The sequence below is a fragment of the Cavia porcellus genome, unplaced genomic scaffold (genome assembly GCF_034190915.1).
Source record: "Cavia porcellus strain 051 isolate PalLab524CR breed Dunkin Hartley unplaced genomic scaffold, mCavPor4.1 scaffold_16, whole genome shotgun sequence".
Taxonomy (NCBI): domain Eukaryota; kingdom Metazoa; phylum Chordata; class Mammalia; order Rodentia; family Caviidae; genus Cavia; species Cavia porcellus.
The window spans coordinates 42,052,262-42,071,760 of NW_026947499.1; the positions used below are offsets into that span (position 1 = coordinate 42,052,262).

Consider the following 19,499-nt stretch of genomic DNA (forward strand, 5'->3'; position numbering starts at 1 on the left):
CAGCTTCAGAGCCATAGGGCTCATATTGGGAAAGCACACTTTATGGTACTATGTGTCTATAAAATGGGGATTATCACAGCATAAGTTGCAAAGAGCATTCCAGGTACCATATCAGAAGACCACTTAGCACCATGCTTAGCACCTGATAGCCATTCAGGAAGGTTTATGGGATAAAAATGCTTCATGGCATGATTCTAGAAAGGGGATTTCTTTGATATTATGATAATCTTATGATTTGTCTCTTTTAGCCTATCAGTGTGGTGAATTACAATGGTAAATTTTCTTGTATTGAGCCATCTTTGCATTCCTGAGAAAAACCCTACTCAATTATGATCATTATGATTTGAATTTGTATCCTCCTAAAAAGATACGTTGAAGTCCTCAACCCCAGTACATGTGAATGTCACTTTATTTGGAGAGAGTGTTCATAGATTCAGCAAATTAAGATGAGGTCATTTGAATGGTATCCTCATAAGAGGAAAATATCACGTGGAGTGCTGGGATGTCACACTCAGTAGTAGTGCACCTGCTTAACAGGCTCAGAGTCCTAGGTTTGAGCCCCTGCAGCATACATATAACAAAACAAAATACAACACAAATAACAAAACATCGTGTGAACACAGATACTGTACAGGTTTAATTCTCCATTATGCTCAATAAAGTGCATGCAACAGAAAATCCAACTCAAGCTTGTTAAAACAATTCATAGGCTTTATTAGCTCTTATGATTGAAGAAGTCTAGAGTAGGACATCAGATACTGTTTCATCAGGGCTCTGATCCTGCTCCTGTGCAGTTATCTGATCTCTGCTGTATCCTCCTATGGTGGGAAGTTCCTGTGGTTCCCATTAGTTTAGAAAAAAGTCTGCTATTTCTTTACATTTTGCTTTTAAGAGTGAGAAAATGAAAAAAATGAAAGCCAGGCACATGACTATAATCCCAGTCTCTGGAAGACTGAGGCAGGAGGATCACAAATTCAAGTTCAACTTGGGTAATTAAAAAAAAAGAGTGAGAAAACATTTCATGAAAAGATGCAAAGCAACATTCATCATTACAGAAATGCAAATTAAAACTTACCAAGAGAGATCACTTCCTGTCCACTAGGATGGTAATCACTGAAGAGATGAAGTACCACATGGTGTGTGGGGAGAGGCAGGAACCATCAGACTTGACTGGTAGGAATGTCAAATGAGGGTGCAGCTACTTTGGAAGTCACTCTGACAGTTTATTATAAATGTAAACGTAACTTGATTCTGCAATTTCACTCCTAGATATTTATGACCAAGAGAAATGAAAACAAATGTCCACCCAAAGACTTGTACAGGAATGTGCACAGCAGCATTATTCATAATAGCCAAAAAGTAGCAACAATTCAAAGGTCCATCGTCACCTGATGAGTGGATGAAAGCAACACGATCCATCCATGCAATGTACGCTTACTGAGCACTTAAAAGGAACAAAGAACTAATTTAAGCTACAGCTTGGATGAACCTTCAAAATACACAAGGAAGAGAACTCAGTCCTAAAAGACCAAGTATTGTGTGATGCCATCTGTGCCAGAAAAGGCACAGACAAACTCATGCAGACAGAAAGTAGGGTAGTGGTTGCCTGGGGCTGGGGCTGGGAATAGAGTCGACTATAAATGGATGTGAAGGATCTTACTGAGACGAGGAAAATGTTCTAAGACTATATATTGTGGTGATAGTTGCACAACTTACTAAATCTACTAGATATCATTAACTGTCTACTTAAAATGTTCAAATTTTATACTATATAAAAAGAGAAAAGAATTTCCCAAAACATCCCCAGCAAATCATGCTTGTGATTCACTGCATCATGCTGTAGCTTGAGAAATGGCATTATGGATTCTGGATTCTGGAAGGGGAAAGATTGTCGGAGGAATTGGGACTGTCATTGGTGACCTTGAAACACATGGACTGTGAGCAGGCAGCACAGCCTAAGAAGACAAGATACTGTCAGAAAGCAGGAAGGACATTGACAGGCAAGCACTTAGCTATCTCTGTTCCCTTTGGGTCTGAGGAGGGTTCCTTTGCTCAGTTCAAATGGAAATCATGAAATCAGCATGTCATCTGACAGGAGGAGGTACCCCAGCTTTCTTCATAGAAAAACAATTTCAGGACATGTAAGTGAGAAGTGCAGGCAGATTTCTTAGGCAGAGTTGGAGAGCAGGAGAAAATAGATAAAGGGACTCCAGCTTGAGGACCCAAAGGGAGCACAGCTCTAATGATCAGGCCACCCTGTTAAAGAAAGAACGGGAGTAGCTTTTGTGGCTTTGCCTGGGTGAGCTGAGAGTTTTCCACGGGGTCATGATTCGGCCTCATGTGTAATGGAATTTCCCCCCTGTAGAATGTGGATTCTGGCCTTACTCCTGGAGACATCCTAGTGCCCCCTGCTATTACAGGGCACTTGCTTTTTGCCATACAAGTAGGGGGTGAGGACAGGGTGAGTTCCATTTGTTAGCAAGGGAGTGCAGGGGGAAAAAAGAGGATGGCTCCATGTTGCTTAGTTTAGTTATGATAAGTAGATAAAAAAGCCTAAAATAAAATTGGATGGAAAGTCAAGCAAGCAGCTGGTTTAAGCATACAAATGTCAAAAAAAAAAAAAAGGTCAACTCAGGTTAACAACTAATTTGAGCCACTAAGACAAACGTATTTATTTACTTTTTTAGCCAAATTTAGAGATATAAAAATAAACACAAGAGCCAAAGGATACAGCTCAGTGGCACAGTGCCCACCTGGCAAGCACAGGGTCCTGAGTTTGATTCCAGGTACCAAAACAAAAAATAACACAAGCACAAAGGATAAGGGATGAGATAAAAGAAAAAAAGATGGTGGGGCGTGGTAGGCCACTCCTGTAAGATCCTGCACTCCAAAGGCTGAGACACTAGGATTGCTCCCTTCAAGACCAGCCTGAATTTACAGTTAACTGCAGGCTGAATTACAGAGGGAGACCCTGTCTCAAAAAACAAACAAAGAAAAAACAAAACAAAACAAAAAAATCCCAAGATTTAGCCAGGATATGCTAAGTGAGATTTTAACAACTGGAGAAAACAGATACACAAGATGACCAGTTTTCTTTTTGAACACTTTTGAATCCAAGCCCCTTCCTGTTCTCTGCTTATACGTATAAAATCAAGGCACAGACCCCTGATTAGACTTCTGCTAGGAATCCCCTCATAATAGACCTCTATCACGATGTTTTTCTTATTATTTCCAACAAAACTCTCATAACCTCCTCCTTAGGTTCTTGTTCATTTGTAAAACTACAAGTTCAGCTCATGTAGAGATTATGGCAGAGCTCAGCCCCGTCAGAGATTACAGTAACATACATCTCTATCAACAGGTCGTGAATTAAGGTCTGAGAAATTGTGTTACCTGTCCTGTTGACATAGGGGAGTGAAATTCCCAATCTGCTAGGTGTCCTGTATGAGTTCATGTTCTCTAAAAATCAAAGAATGAATTTTAGGAACAATGGAGGTTAAAAGCAGAATATATTTATTGAGAGAAAGAAAGCTTCTATCTAAGAGAGATGCAGAAGGGGTCCTGAGTGGGTTGCCAAAGACTCTGTCTTTTCTAGGGACTTTTATAGAGCAAAACCACAAAGTGAGGCAGGTCTAAGGTGAGGAAAACATGGGAACTTGTAAGGTGGGTATGAGGTGGGACAGAGCAATGGTCAACCATTAAGATTAATTTTTCAGGTAAAATTGATTAAATTGGAGACAAATGAGGAAGCCAGTCACTTAGCAAGTGGGCATGAATACAGAGCAGTGACTCTTCCATGAGAGGTGACTCTTGGCTTTCTCAGAGTGCTAGAGACCTATTTAGAATATCAGTCCTTAGGATGTGGGAGTATTTGTTGATCTTTTGTCTTGAGGCCCGGCCCACAGCAGAGGTATCTGTTTCCTCCAACATTGCAAGGGATCTGGGCTTCTGCTCTGGCTCCTTCCAGGGCCCAGCCCTCTGTGATTGCCTATAACATTTCTATTTAACTCAGTTGCCTGTAACACTGTCAGGGCACCTGTTCTACCTGAGTGCTGCAGGCCTACCCCGGCCTTCTCTGATTTATGATGCACACAGCATTCCTGCTCCTCTTCCCAGATTCACAAAAGGAGAGAGATCCTTGGGAGAATCACTTCCTGAAAATTTGGTTTCCCAATTGTCCTGGTTTGGCTGCGACTAAGAGGTTTTCCAGGAATGAGACTTAATCCAGTAAAACAGGGGAAATACCATGCAAGCCGGAAAGGTTGGACACCTCGCCAAATAGAGACACAGAAGTACTTCTGAGGAACTGGTGCATCTTGACTTCAAACATCACCCACAGCAGATCACTGAAAGCCGTCAGCTGAGGGGTGTCTGCGAGGAAGAGGCTTAGCACCACTTTTGAAATAATTCTGTTAGTAAAAACATGGAACATACATGTTATCATGTCTGCAGATTCAGCTATCAAGCCATGGGAAATACAGAGGACTGTGGGGAAAGATAAGTGACCACTCTGAAAACCTAGAGTTTCTGTAGGTAAGTGGGGAGGAGGAGGCGGGGAGATGCAAATGAGAGAGAGGCCATCATAGAGATTTACAAAACCGGATTTGAACAAATAGGGAGAGACAGAGACACAGGTAGAAACTTAAACCCTAATAGAATATTTGATGATATTAAGGAGACAGATTTATTTATTTATTTATATTTTTATTTTTTGTCTTTTTGAGACAGGGTCTCGCTATGCAGTTCAGGCTGGCCTTGAGCTCACTTTTTAGTCCAGGCTGGTCTTAACTTGCGATGATCCTCCTGCCTCAGTCTCCCAAGTGCTGGGATTACAGGCATGAGCCACCATGCCCGGCTCAAGAGAGATAGAGAGAGAGAGAGAGAGAGAGAGAGAGAGAGAGAGAGAAAGAGAGAGATTTAAATCGTGATAACACATTTGATGATATGAAGGATGGAAACAGGAAACTTTTTTTTTTTTTTGGTACTGGGAATCAAACTCACAACTTTGTGCTTGCAAGGCAGGCACTTATGCCACTGAGCTAAATCCCCAGCCCTGAAAAATGGAAACATGGAACTTTTTAAGTGAGGATTTTTTCCCTTGGGAAACCATGGCTTCTTCCAACTTCTTTAGACCTTAGGCATAAACTGCCTTCCCCACCTGCTCACCATCCAGATGAACGGACAGAATATGCAGGTGTTGGCACCAGGTGGGCAAAATCCAGTTTCTTTCCACAGGAAAGGAAGGGAGAGCAAGGGTTGGGGTTCAGGAGAGACAGACAAGCCTGGACATGTCTTTCACTGCCCCTTGCTGTAAAAGACCCTCCTGTATGTGGCAAGACGGTGATTTGGGTAATGAGGTCCCTTCCTCTCTTCAGAGCTAGTTTTGCCTAAATCCATTTTCCTTCTTATCACAATAAATGGCCTCCTCTGATCTGGCAGTGGTGAGACCCAAGTGGCTGGCAACAGTTTCACTGCCCTCTTTGCTATGGGAACACCGAGCCAGAGGATGAAGAGGAGGCAGTGGCCTGTGCAACACCATGAATAGAAGGTTGGTCGTCTCCTCTCCTGCTAAGGGGTTGCTCTCTGTCACAAGTAGGCCAGCGTCTCCACAGAATTCAGAACTTCACAGATCAGCAGTTTTTCCAAAATTTTGGGTGAAGGACAAAGATCAATTTTCCATTTTGCCAAATGAAAAGCTTCCATCTACTTGCAGGATTATTATATAAAAGAAAGAGCATATAAATCCCCAAGGAGCATTTCAGCAGAGGTCTGCCCTTGCTACTAGCCGGGATGCAATTAGCATAATGACCGACTTGCTGTGGTGGCCCCATTTCCCCACTTCACAGACACTCTGGGGGAAGGGAGAAAGGCTTGCGGGGTGGCGGGGGAGGGGGAGCGGCTGCTTGCACCCCCCTCCTGCTAAGTGAGACATCCCTAGGCTGCTACTATTGTTATAATATGCCAGCCTTCAGCACCATCAGCTGTTCAAGGGGCACAGGCAAGGTTACTGTGGTACTTGAGGTTACAGTGTCACCAGAAGGGTCCAAGAAGGTCCCCAAAGACGAGACAGGTTCCTCGACTCACCTCATCCACTGGGTAGGTTGTAGGGTTGCCTGGCTTGTGTTACAGAAAAGCATTACAGAACACATTAGGCTGGTCCATTACAGAATTAAAGTACCCAGCCAGGAGAACAGAAAAGGGAATGGGGGAGGTCAAGAGAGAGGCTCCGAGGGCTGGGGATACAGCTCAGCGGAACAGGGCCTGTTTGGCCAGTGTGAGGTCCTGGGTTGGAGCTCTTCTGTGTTCTAGGAGAGTCCTCAGGATGGGTGATCTAGGCAGTGCATTCCTGTTGTCCGACCACTCACCTGGTGGGTCAGGTTAGAATGCAAACCATTGCATGTGTTTGGAGTTCAGCCCCCTAACAGTGCTGCTGCCTTGATGACAGAGGTCTGTGGGCCAGAAAGTGTGGGTCCAATTTACAGGCTTATTTTATTTTATTTTTTGTCTGTTTTTGAGATGGAGTCTCGCTATGCAGTTCAGGCTGGCCTTGAGCTCACTTTATAGCCCAGGCTGGTCTGGAACTCGCAATGATCTTCCCACCTCAGCCTCCTGAGTGCTAGGATTACAGGCGTGAGCCACCACGCCCGACTATTTTATTTTTAAGACCTTAGTAATTTTTTTGAATGAATTTCCTAGAAGGGAAAATGGCATCATAATCAGAAGCTGCAGTTTTTCTTAGTTACTATTTTAAAGCTAGGTGTGGTTGTGCACACCTGTATTTTTTTTTTTTTTTTTTTTTTTTTTTTGTATTTTTACCAGTATCAGGGATCGAACTCAACAACCATACGCTTGCAAGGCAGGCGCTTATGCCACTGAGCTAAATCCCTGCACACCTGTATTTTTAGAACTCAGGAATTTGAGTCCAGCCTGGATTACACAGTGAGTTCAAAGCCAGCCTAAACTATGTAACAAGACCCTGTCTCAAAAAGAACAAAACAAAAAAGTACAATTTTTTAAAAAAATTTTTGAGACAGGATCACACCATGTAGTTCAGGCTCATAGTGAACTCACAGTGTAGTCCCAGCTGATTTGTGGCAATTCTCCTGCCTCAGCCTCCTGAGTGCTGGGATTATAGGCATGTGCCACCATGTCTGGCAAAAAATTATGATTTTCAGCCTGGGCATGGTGGCACATGCCTGTACCAGGACTCAGGAGGCTGAGTCAGATGGATCACTGTGAGTTCAAGACCAGCCTGGGCTACAAAGTGAGCTCAAGGTCAGCCTGAATGGCATAGCAAGACCCTGACTCAAAATAATAAAAAAATTATGATTTTCTTTGTCTTTTTTCTACCTGTATTTATGGTGGGGGAGGGAAGGAGCTGCTGCCCAGAGAGGATTTCTTGCTGGAAGCTTTCCATCCATGTAGCATGCTAGAATGAAATGCTTTCTACCAGAATGGAAAATAACAGATGGCCTGAGGCAGCAAGGGTCTGTTTGTTTGTGCTCAGATGATGTTGAAGCCCTTTGAGATCTGAGCTGAGCAGAGCCTGCCCTGCCTTTGGCATCAGTTGGCTGTGCTGTATGCCCTTGAGACCCAGGGCACTAACATCTCTGGGCCTGGTGAAATACATCGCTCTGGTCTTTTTCTACCTCCTGCAACTCACCTTACAAGAGGTTTTGATTTTTTCTTTCCCTCTACAGGAACACAATTCTGAATCATAACAAGAGCTTGTCTTTTCCTTGAAACTGGGGATATGATAGATTGTTGAGGGTAATGAAAATATTCTGTAGCTAGATTGTGATAGTTGCATAACATTGTGAAAGTACTGAGTGCCACAAATGGTAAGTGATGTGCATATTTTACTGCAGAGATGGAAGAGACCACAGGGGCCAGGTGATCTACCCTTCATTCTGCAGCTGAGGAGGAACCTGAGATTTGGGGAAGGAAAGCGATACTCTCAAGCTGCCCAGGGTATTAGGAAGAGGGGATCTGAATTTTGCCTGTGGAATATCACCTCTACCATGAGTCTTTGGGTCTAGTGAGGGCAAGGAGGAGGTTCCTCTATCTCATCTCTTTTCATAGGAATGAGCTCTCCAGAGACCACCAGTCATACACAGCCACTTTGATATAGGACCTTCAAGGAATAAAAGGGAAATATCATAACTCCAGACCTGCTAGATGTCTAGTACGTCAAATTAGTGTTCTCCAAAACTGAAGAATGAATTCTAAGGAACCATGGAGGTTAAGAGCAGGAAATCTCATTGAGGGAGAGACAACTCCTGAGTGAGACAGGAGGGGACCCAGTGCATTGCTCATGAACCCATTTCTCAAAGAAGGTTTTATAGAGCAAAGACTCAAGATGGATACAAAATCACCAGGTGAGTACAACATGGGACAAAACTATGATCAACTAATAAGATTACAAGTACAGGAATGTTGATCAGGAATGTTGATCCAATGGGGAAGCAAGTTACACAGTAAGTGTACATGGAAAGAACAAGGACTTTTTTGCAAGTGAAGAGTCATGAGATCCTAGTCACCGATATCTATCTAGACTTTATTGGACCATGTATGGGATATTGCTTGTTCCTCGGGGAGGTAGGTAGGCCTGGTCATTCCATTTTTATCTTGATGCATGGCCTCCAGTGGCTGCACCCCCAGCCACAGTTGTAATCTGTTCTTTTCACTGATTCACTAGAGGGCCTTGCCATATCTGATTATAACGTTTATCTAATGTAACTATCTTTAATAACCTGGTATGTTTTATTTGGCTGCATGACGTTTAACATTCCTAAATGAATTGCTTGCATTTGAAAATTGGGGGCCATGCCAGGCACAATAGTGCTTGCCTGTAGTCCCAACACTTGGGAGGCTGAGGCAGGAGGGTAGCTGCAAGTTTGAGGCTAGCATGAACTACAAAGAGAGTTCAAGGCCAATCTGAACTGCAAAGTGAAATCATGTTTAAAAAAAGAAAGAAAGAAAGAAAAGCAAATGGGGCCAGTTCACATGAAAATACGGATTTCCAGTTTCTTTTGACAGAAAACTGTGGCATCACTGTGTCCACACTCTCATATGGTGACAACAAATCTGGAGGCACGTACTGCCTGTTTCTCCAGTTTTCACTCAGGCCATTGCCTCTCATGTGTTTCCCGCTCATCCTTAGGCCTGTGTTGCTTTCCAAACTCTCTGCCCACTTTAGCTATTCCTACTATCCTGAGGAGGCAGCAGCATTGGGCTCCTTTCTTTAGTCCTGGGCTGGAGAACTGTGGGTTTCTGGTCATTTTTCCAAAGAGGTATTTGGGCCACGGGGTGAATGCAGATGCTGCCTTGCATACGCCTGGAATTCGTCTCCCATACCCTTCTGCTCCCCTTATCCTGTGTTTTCATGTTACCTTGACCAGCTTTGGCTGCACAATTTGCTTCTCTGCAGTACTTTGCCTTTAAAGAAAGATCCCATTTTATAGATGGAAGATAAATAACCATATAGTCGTGTCCTGAGCACGAACTCACCAAAGTCCTGGGGTTGTGTCTGGATGAGGACTGTTTGTTTTTCTTCTTCTTTTTCTTTTCTCTCTCTTTCTTTCTTTCCTCTATTTTGTCTTCCAACAGTAGGGATGGAATCCAGGGAGTGCCGAGCTATGTCTCCAGCCTTTTTAACTTTTATTTAAATACAGGTTCTTACTAAACTGCTCCACCTGTCCTTGAACTTGTGCTCCTCCTGCCGCCACTTCCTGAATGGCCAGGATTACCCATGTGCTCTGTGACACTGGCACAGTGGTCTGTACCATGAACGTTATTCCTTCAGGAGGAATGAAGTTTCCAAAAGGAATGAAGTTGAAAACATGCTAAGCAAAATAAGCTAGACCCCAAAGGATGCATATTATATGACTCTACTTTAGTAGACACATACCTAGGATAGGCAAATTTAGAGACAGAGAATAGATTTGGGCTGCCAGGAGCTGGCGAGAGAGGAGGATAGGGAGTTGTTGGTTAAGGGTATAAAATTTAATAGGTTTGGTGTGTAAGATGCTGAAAAAGTAAATAACATCCAAAAGGTACAGTAGATATTGTGAAAAGGAAACAAACTGCTTAAAAGGAAAGAGCAACTGGGATGGGAGAAAAGAAAGAAGAGGGATAGCGAAGATAATTGTACTACTAATTCTATTAGTTCATGGAAAGGAACTGTGAATACTTATATTGTTTCATCTGTTTTGCATGCCTGCATCTTGTAATCTGAGCAACAACTTCAAAGGAAATAATATGCAATATAGTGACCATTGTTAACTTCCTATCATCTAGTTTTGAAATCCTGTATCATTTTTATTATTTTGCTTTTAATCACTTTAAATTTAAAAAATTTTAAGAAGAAATTTAATAGTTTGGGATGAGGGAAAATGTGGAGACAGTGGGAGTGGCTGTGCCACACTGAAAGTAATCACCTCCCCTGGGTTATACACTTAAAGGGGGCTGCAGGCAGAGAAGGTGTTGCCTAGGATGCAGGAGGTCCTGGGTTCCATCTCCTGTACCACACACACACACACACACACACACACACACACACACACACACACTACAATAATAAAATATATTGTGTGAAGTAGCAGTTTAAGTGCCTTAGAAAGTGCCATGTGGTACGGTGCACAGTTCTCTTCCAGCAGCGGCACTAAACATGGTGTCAGGTAAGGCAGGTGGCCCTTCCCTTCCCTGTCTTAATAGCCCCTGAGTCCTACTTGTCCCTCAAGTGTCACTTTACCCCACTTCCCCTCCACTGCCACAGCACTTAGCACAGTTGCAATGCATCGTTCCGCAAGGTGACGATCTGATGAATGTGTTTTCGCACTTGGCTGTCAGTATCACGACACCACGTGGGCAGGGATAGTCTCATTTTCTGTGCACTCAGCACATAGCACAGGGCCTGGCAAGGCTCCCAAGACAGATTATTGAAAGACGAGGAGTTTAGACAGAGAGGTGTCCTGGGCCTTCCACATATCATTGGGAAGACTCATGGTCAGCCCTCACCTTGTCCCCAGCCAGGACATCCTTGATGATTTGACCTGCTCGGAGTCATTCTCCAACTTCTGGCTCATATTACCTACAGTCAGTTTTTTCTGGGTAAAGCCACAAAAGGATTTCTATTATGCAATCTTTCTGAGCCTCAGTAAAATATGGGTCTGAAGGTCTGACATAAAATTGGTAATAGGCCAGGGATATAGCTCAGCAGCACAATGCCTGCCTGGCAAGCACAATGTCCTGAGTTTGATTCCCAGTTCCGTAAATAAATAAATAAATAAAATTAATATTTAAGGGGTGGTGAAGAGTAAGGTAAATGTGTATCCTCTCCTTCATTATTCATTTTAATAAGAATTACTCAATAAACATAAGGAAGGCATCATGTATATTTGTTTCCTGTTGCTGCATTAACAAGTTCTCACAGACCTTGGTTCAAAGTAATTCGATTTTTTTCTCTTACGGTTCTGGAGGTCACAGTGCACAGTGGGTTGGCAGGGCCATGTTCCTTCTGGAAGGAGCATTTCCTTGGCTTTTCTTGCTTCTAAAGGCTTCTCAAATTCCTTGGCTCCTGGTCCCACAACACATTGGTTGTCACATCTCCTGACTGTTGAATCCTCCTCTGTTCTCTTACAAGGATGCTTGTGGCACTGGGCCCATGTGCATAAACCATGACCATCTCCTCTCCCTACGAAGATATGGAGAGAGGGGAAAGAAGGTGCAGAGGTTAAGAAAAGGCTTAAGATGTGCTATGTCTGTGTGCCAACTGTGCTTGCTTCAGCAGCACTCATGCCAAAGTTGTCCGTGTACCAGCTCCCATGATGAATCTAATCATCATGTGCTAAAAACAGGTACTAATTTAAAAAAAAATTTTAAAAATCTGCAAACTCATCTGGAAAATGTCTTTGGCCATGTAAGGTAATGTTCTGGGGATTAGGATGAGGATGCATTTGTGGGCCATTATTCAGCCTACTCCCCTACGGGTCCAAAGTTTTGATCTCTAACCATTTATGTGGAAGATACTAAGGAAAATAAATGATTTTTTTTTTTTTTTTTTTTTTGGTCTTTTTCGTTTTTATCGGTACCAGGGATCGAACTCACGACTGCCTGCTTGCAAGGCAGGCGCTTATGCCGCTGAGCTAAATCCCCAGCCCCAATAAATGATTTTTCTACCTATCTACTGGGAGTGAGCAGCAGTCACAGGAACCACAGTGTGAATATTGTCTCCTTGCCTTCTCCTACAGGAAGGGGGAAGGTTTGAGAAAGCCAAGGAGGAGACTTTGCGCTAAACCAGCAGAGGCCTCTGCGTTCTCTTTTATGGATACTTTGGGACATTTAATCTGGACTCTGAGAACAAGGTTCTGACTGTGAGCTTGGCTTAGGTTCTGACATAAAATTGATGGCCAGGAGGTAGTGAGGGGTAAGGGAGAAGGCGTGCCCTCTCCTCCACAGAGCCCTGTGTAAATGGCACCAGAAAGACCCAGGATTGTTCCTAGCTGAAATCAAGTTCAGGAAATCAACTTGCACTGTTCCATGAATGCCTGGGCCATGCAGATCTTTCCTCCAGATAGCAAAACACCACTGCTGCCTGCACTAGACAGGTTATGAACAATTTCCCAGGTATCTGGAGAATAGGCCTTCTGCCCCTGTGTCCAGATAGGCTTCAAGAAGCCCCCAGCCCTCAGGTAACTGACTGGGGCTGCCATGTGGTCAGGATGGGTGGAATCACTTGGGGTAAATTCTTAGCGACCCAGCTAGTGTGTGCCCTGGAACCCATGGGGACCACATGGGTCCATACGATTACCTTTCAGACTCTAAATATGTGAAGTATACTTCAGCAAAGATCACTTAGTGTGTGAAAGCTGTGTGGCAAGCACAAAACCTTAATTTTTGTTTGTAACTTTAATCTTTTCTTTAAAAATGTTTTGTTGAGTTATAAGTTACGTACTGTTGTGCACAATATAATGATATTTCAGCCCGTGACCAATCATATATGCAATGGAAGAACCATGTTGTACTATGTAGCCCAAGGAGTTGTAGGCTATATCATCTAGGTTTGAAAAAATACTCCATGATGGTCACACAATGAAACCACCTCTGAGGCACTTCTCATGATGCATCCCTATTAAGTAATTTATATCTGTGCAAAAATAATTCACTTATTTAAAGTGAACAAGTCAGTGGGGTTTAGTATATTTAGAGTTATGTGGCCATCACAACAATGTGTGACCACATTTTCATCATCTCAGAAACAAACCTGGGGCTGGGGATTTAGCTCAGCAGCATATGCACCTGCCTGGCAAGTGCAGGGTCATGAGTTCGATCTCTGGTACCAGAAAACAAACGAACCAACAAAAACCCCAGTGCTCATTAGTAGTCACTTTCCATACTCACTCTTGGGGCTCTGCTCCCGCACCAGTAATCTACTTTCTGTCTCCATAGATTTGCCTTTAGTGAACTTCTTTTCCTCTTAAATATTGGAAATAAAACCCAGGAGGCACTGAGCTATATCCTCAGCCTTTTTCATTTTATTTAGGGGCAGAGTCTCATTGCACAGGCTGGTCTCAAACTTGTAAACCTCCACCTCAGTGTCCTGAATATCTGGGAGTAGGGGGAGTCTACCACCATGCCCAACTCTGACTGCCTTTTTTATTACTATAATGTTTTCATGGTTTTCCCACATTTTAGCATTTCCCTTTATGACGAAGAAGATCTCCCATTGTATGAAAAGATCATATTTTATTTATCCATTCATCAGCTGATGAATACTTGAGTTGTTTCTCCTTTTTGGCTATGAACAGAGAACAATGAGAGTATAGACAATAAGGCTGCTAGGAACATTTGTGCACATACATTTTTGTCTTTGTTATAAATTTTTGTCTTTTTGAGACAGGGTCTTGCTATGCAGTTCAGGCTGGCCTCGAGCTCACTTTGGAGCCCAGGCTGGTCTTGAACTCATAACAATTACAGATGTGCACCACTATGTCCAGCTTTGTGTACATATTTTTGAGTGGATGTATATTTTTGTTTCCCTTAAGTTTGAACCAATGAGTGAAATTGCTGGGTCTTATGATAACTTTTTGTTTTCTAGTTTGAGAAACTACACATTTGTTTTCCATAGAGGCTACATCATTTGACATTCCCATGAGCAGCAGAGGTTTCCAATTTCTCCACATCTTTGAAACACCTGTTATTTCCTGTTTTTTTACAATTCCCTATTTTTTAAAAAATGGCCTTCCTAGGTAGGTCTACACCCATTGTTCTTTATGGTTCAGAATTACATTTTCCTGATGGCGAATGATATCAAGCATCTTTTCATGGGCTTGTGAGACATTTGTGTCTCTTTCTTAGAAAAATTAGTGTTCCCCTCCCCTTTATTTGGTACTGGGGACTGAATCCAGGTTCATATTAGAGAAGCACTCTACCATGAAGCTTTATCCTCAGTCCTTTTGCCCATTTTTAGGTTGGGTACAGTTTTTCTTGAATAGTTACCATAGACTAAGGAGGGAGTGCTAAGCAAAAAGAAAGAGCTTCTCTGGGAGCAGCCATGCAGATACTGGAATATTGCAGTACCAGGAAGACAAAGAGGAAGTGTAACCCTGGACCCAGGAGATCTGAAGCAAGAATTGAAGCCCACGAGGAGAGCAAAGAGACAAACTTCAGTGAATACGGAGATAGCCTGAGTTGGGATTCACCGTGTGGGAGCAGTTCAGACTTTGAGACACACAGTGACTACTGGGAATACCAGAGGCCTCCACCGACAGATGCAGCGGTGGAAAGGAGTGGTGGACATGATGACTGCACTAGCTGGGGTGAGTGCTGAGGGCTCTGTCATTCCGGGGGAGAGAACAGTTGACTGGGAGCCATCATGGAGAGGGACTAACTGACCTCAGAACTCAGAACTCAGGACAACTGCTGGGTCCATGCAGAAGCTCCCAGCTAAGTTCAAGCTCACAGAAGGTGTCCTGATTGCTGCAGGTTGAAAGGGTCTGATTTTTGCTCCCAGAGCCACAACACAGCCTGAACTTTGGGGGAAATAAAGGTGTAGATTTGCTGAGGTTATTCACTACCCTGCCATAAAACAACTGCTGGCTTGCTGGGATAAATCAACACAGATCTGGATTCTATCTCCATGTGGTGTCTACCAGTGACAGTGGAAACAAACCAGGAAGTGGGCATCTTTTTCTTTTTCTTTTTTTTCCCTCTCTCTCATTGATTTTTTGTTGTGGTGGTGGTATTTTTTTCTCCTTCATTGTTTGATCTTGTTTATATATGAGTGTGAATGTGGTTTCAAGCCTGTGTGAGGTTGTTCTCATGTTCTTTTATTTCTTCTCTTTTTTCTTCCTGTCTTCTGTACCAGTTTCCCAAAGTGAGTATGATGGCCCTTTGTCCTCCATCCTTAATTCTTATCACTTTCCTTTTTTCTATTCTATTTTGTCCTAACCACTTTAAAATTTTTAACCACGATACATAAAATTGATGTATTAAGGACTTATATACTGCATATAATTTTCTGACTTGTTTTAGATTTTGCTATATAACCACAAATCTATTTCATATGGTTAAAGGTGGCAGTTCAGTTCAGAATAGCAAAGGCAATCCTGGGCAACAAAGACAAGACAGGAGGTTTCACAACCCCTGACTTGAAAATATCCTATAAGGCTACCATGATAAAAACTGCATGGCAAAAAAAGAAAAATAAAGATCAGTGGAACAGGTTAGAAGATGCAGAAACAACTCCAGACCCACTAAGCCACCTTATCTTTGATAAAGGTGTCAAACACATTCACTGGAAAAAAGATAGCCCTTCTAAATGGTGCTGGAAAAACTAGCTCTACACATATCAAAGATTAAAAATGGACCCATATCTTTCACCATGTACTAAGCTTTTGACTTTGAGTGAATCAAAGATCTTAATACTAAAGCAGAAACATTAAATCTGCTGGAAGATAGAGTAGGTAAAACTCTTGAAGTCATGTAAGCAAAGACCATGTACAAAACCCCATTTAAGAATTAAGAACATAAAAGAAGAAGTAGGGACACAAACAAATGAACTACAAAGGCTATTCACAGGAATAATCCAGGAGAATTTCCCTAATTTAGCAAAAGGTAAAGATACTCAGATGTATGAGGCATACAGGACCCCAGCTACCTACAACCCAAACAGAACTACACCCAGGCATATAATAATCAAAATTCCAGAAATCCAATATAAGAACAGAATATTAAAAGTCATCAAAGACAAGAAACAGATCACTTACAAGGGAACACCCATCAGAATTACAGCAGACTTCTCGGCACAAACCATCAAATCACGAAGAGCGTGGGGGGAAATAATTCAAGCTTTGAAAGATAATAACCTCCAGCCAAGATTAATATATCCTGTACAACTGTCCCTAGAGATTGATGGAAAAAACAAGGTGCTTCCAGGATAAAGAGGAACTAGGGGAATTTGCAACCACCAATTCAACTCTACAGAGAATACTGCAGGATATTCTAAAAATGAAAAATACCAAGATTCCAGAAACAGTGGCAGAGAGGCCACAATGAATGGAGCAGAAAGCGAAATGAAGAAGACAAACTGACAAGTAACGACCGAAAAAGAGCTCAACAGAAATGAGGCAGAGAAGGTTGGATGGTAGGAACAGCTATTTTGGAGAAAACAAGACATCATAATAGCTAGTGCTGATTCATTATCATCTTGTTTTGAAGTCCCATCAAGCTTTTGTTCTTCTGTCTCCATCAGTCTTAACATGTTGTATCTTATTGGATTTTATTCTATGTGATAATATAAACAAAAACTTTTATAGACAAGGAGGTTATACATTTTCTGTTAGCTGATTCTAAATATCCTATAATACTGTCATTCTCTTGAATGGTTTTACATTGTCTTGATATGTTTGGTGCTGCAGTATACGAAGTTATACTCAAAGATTTCAAGGAAAGAAACACTATGGTAACTACTTTTATGTCAGGATATCTTGTGGTGAAACACTATTTTGCTTAAATGGTTATGTTTTGACCTGCGCTATTTTGTTGTTATGCCCTCTTTTATCTCAATCTCCTTTTTTTATTATTTACTTTTTTATCTTTTTAATTAAGGGAAAAATAAATAAAAAATAGCAGGATATATTATAGTAACCCGCTTTGATTTCCTATTAACTTGATTTGAAACCCTGTATAGCCCTCACCATCTTGCTTTGACTGATTTTCCTCTATTCTGTTTTGCTTGATACTACCAAGTTCAAGAGTATAGGCAACAACTGTGAAGACAATAAGATTCATTATGACGCCCATTCTGGTTGGCTATTATCTTCTTTTGAAGTCCTGTAATGTCTCCAGTGTTTTGGTTTTATTGGTTTTGTTCTTTACTGTTTTGTGCAATTTTATTATAACTGATGATATAGGCAATTCTTTTTAAGATAGCAGGAGGCATTTTGGTAACCATTGTTGATCACCTTGTATTTTGTTTTTACATTATGTATTATGTCCATCCTTTTGATTTGACTGACTCTGTTCTGTTATGTCACATTTGGTTTTACTCTCTTCAAAAAAAGTAATAAGAATGGTGGGAGTAATAAATCCCAAAATATGTTATTGTCATTGTACAAAAGAGAGGAAAAGAAAGTTCTCTAAAGGATATAACTGCGTGTATATTTAAGTGTATAAGATAGATAACCATATTACTGAGTTTTGTTGGATCATTGAACAGAACTGTTTGCAGTCTCACTGTTTGAATGTCTACTTTATATGCTTTAAGTTTGTAACTTCAACAACTATTTCTAAGATGACTATATGTAATCTATTAACTAGTGATTTCCTACTGTTTATTTTTTCTGAAATTCTTTATAACTTGTACCCTTTTTCTGTTTTTTTCTTTTTCTCCTTAAATAAAATTTTTTTAAAAAGAAAATTTTTTTGTAGTTTCTTTGTTTGTTTTATACTTTAAATAAAATGGATTTGGAAAAAAAATACCCTCCTGAACAACCAGTGGGTCACAGATGACATTAAAGAAGAAATTAGAAAGTTTCTACAATTAAATCATAATGACAACATAACATACCGGAATTTATGGGACACAATAAAAGCAGTCCTAACTGTGAAATTTGTATCAGTGAATACCCATATCAAGAAAACAGAGCAAGCACAAATAAACAACTTAATGTTGACCTTCAAACTTCTAGGAGAAAAAGAGCAGGTCAAGCTCAAAGTTCATATGAGGGAGGAAAGTATAAAGATCAGAGCACAAATTAATGCATTGGAGACTAAAAAAAATTTCAAAGAATCAATGCATCAAAGAGTTTATTCTATGAAAGATTAAATAAAATCAATATATCATCAGGTGGGTTAATCTTTACGTTCCTCCTTTTGGAAGGCAGATAGAATATGATTGGAGTACTGCATGACATGTGATTAATATATTGTGTAATCAGGACTTGCAACACCCTGATTACTCCTAATTCTAATAAATAAATAATAAAATAAAATCAGCAAGCCCTTAACCAACCTTATCAAAAAATAAAAATAAAAAATAAAAGGGAAAGAGTCAAATCCATGTAACTATGAATGAAGAGTGCAATCACAGCAGATCCTGCAGAAATCCAGAAGATCACGTATACTAACTTTTTTTTTTGTCTTTTCAAGACAGGGTCTCCTATGCCGCTCAGGCTGGCTTTGAGCTCACTCTGTAGCCTAGGCTGGTGTCAAATTTGCAATGATCCTTTTGCCTCAGCCTCCTAAGTGCTGGGATTTCAGGCATGTGCCACCACATCTGGCTTCATCTATCCCTACTTTGAGAAACTGTATTCTAATAAGATGGAAAATGTAGAAGAAGTGGACAGATTCCTACATAGATCTGAATTACCAAAGCTGAATCAAGAAGATATAAAAAAGTCTAAACGCAAGCAGCAAATAAATATATGAAAAAATGTTCAACATCAATACTCATTTAACAGTGCTGCTTTTAAGTGTTTTTTTTTTTTTTTCCATTTTCAGTACCAGAGATCAAACCCACAACCTTGCACTTACCAGGTAAGCGCTTGAACCACTGAGCTAAAACCCCAACCCTTCAATGGTCATTTAAGAAGATGCAAATTAAAATAAGATTTCATCTCACCACAGAAAGAAAGGCTACTATCAAGAAATCAACCAATAACAAATGCTAGTGGGGCTGTGGGGAAAAAGGAAACCTTGTCCACTGTTGGTGGGAGTGCAGACTGGTGCAATTATTGTGAAAATCAGAGTGGAGAGCCGGGCGTGGTGGCTCATGCCTGTAATCCCAGCACTCGGGAGGCTGAGGCAGGAGGATCATTGTGAGTTCGAGACCAGCCTGGGCTCCAAAGTGAGCTCAAGGCCAGCCTGAACTGCACAATGAGATCCTGTCTCAAAAAAAAAAAAAAAAAAAAATCAGAGTGGAGATTCTTCAAAAATCTAGGACTAGAAGTTCCCTTTGACCCAGCCATTCCCCTGCTAGGTATCTTCATAAAAGAATT

At 41.4% G+C, this 19,499-nt stretch overlaps 1 non-coding gene across 1 annotated transcript; it reads left to right on the top strand.

Moving 5' to 3' along the window:
* Positions 1 to 18,342: 18,342 nt before the first annotated feature.
* LOC111754079 (U8 small nucleolar RNA) lies at positions 18,343 to 18,474 on the top strand. Its single transcript, XR_002788805.1, has one exon. It is a non-coding gene; the product is annotated as a U8 small nucleolar RNA (small nucleolar RNA).
* The last annotated feature ends 1,025 nt before the right edge of the window (positions 18,475 to 19,499 follow it).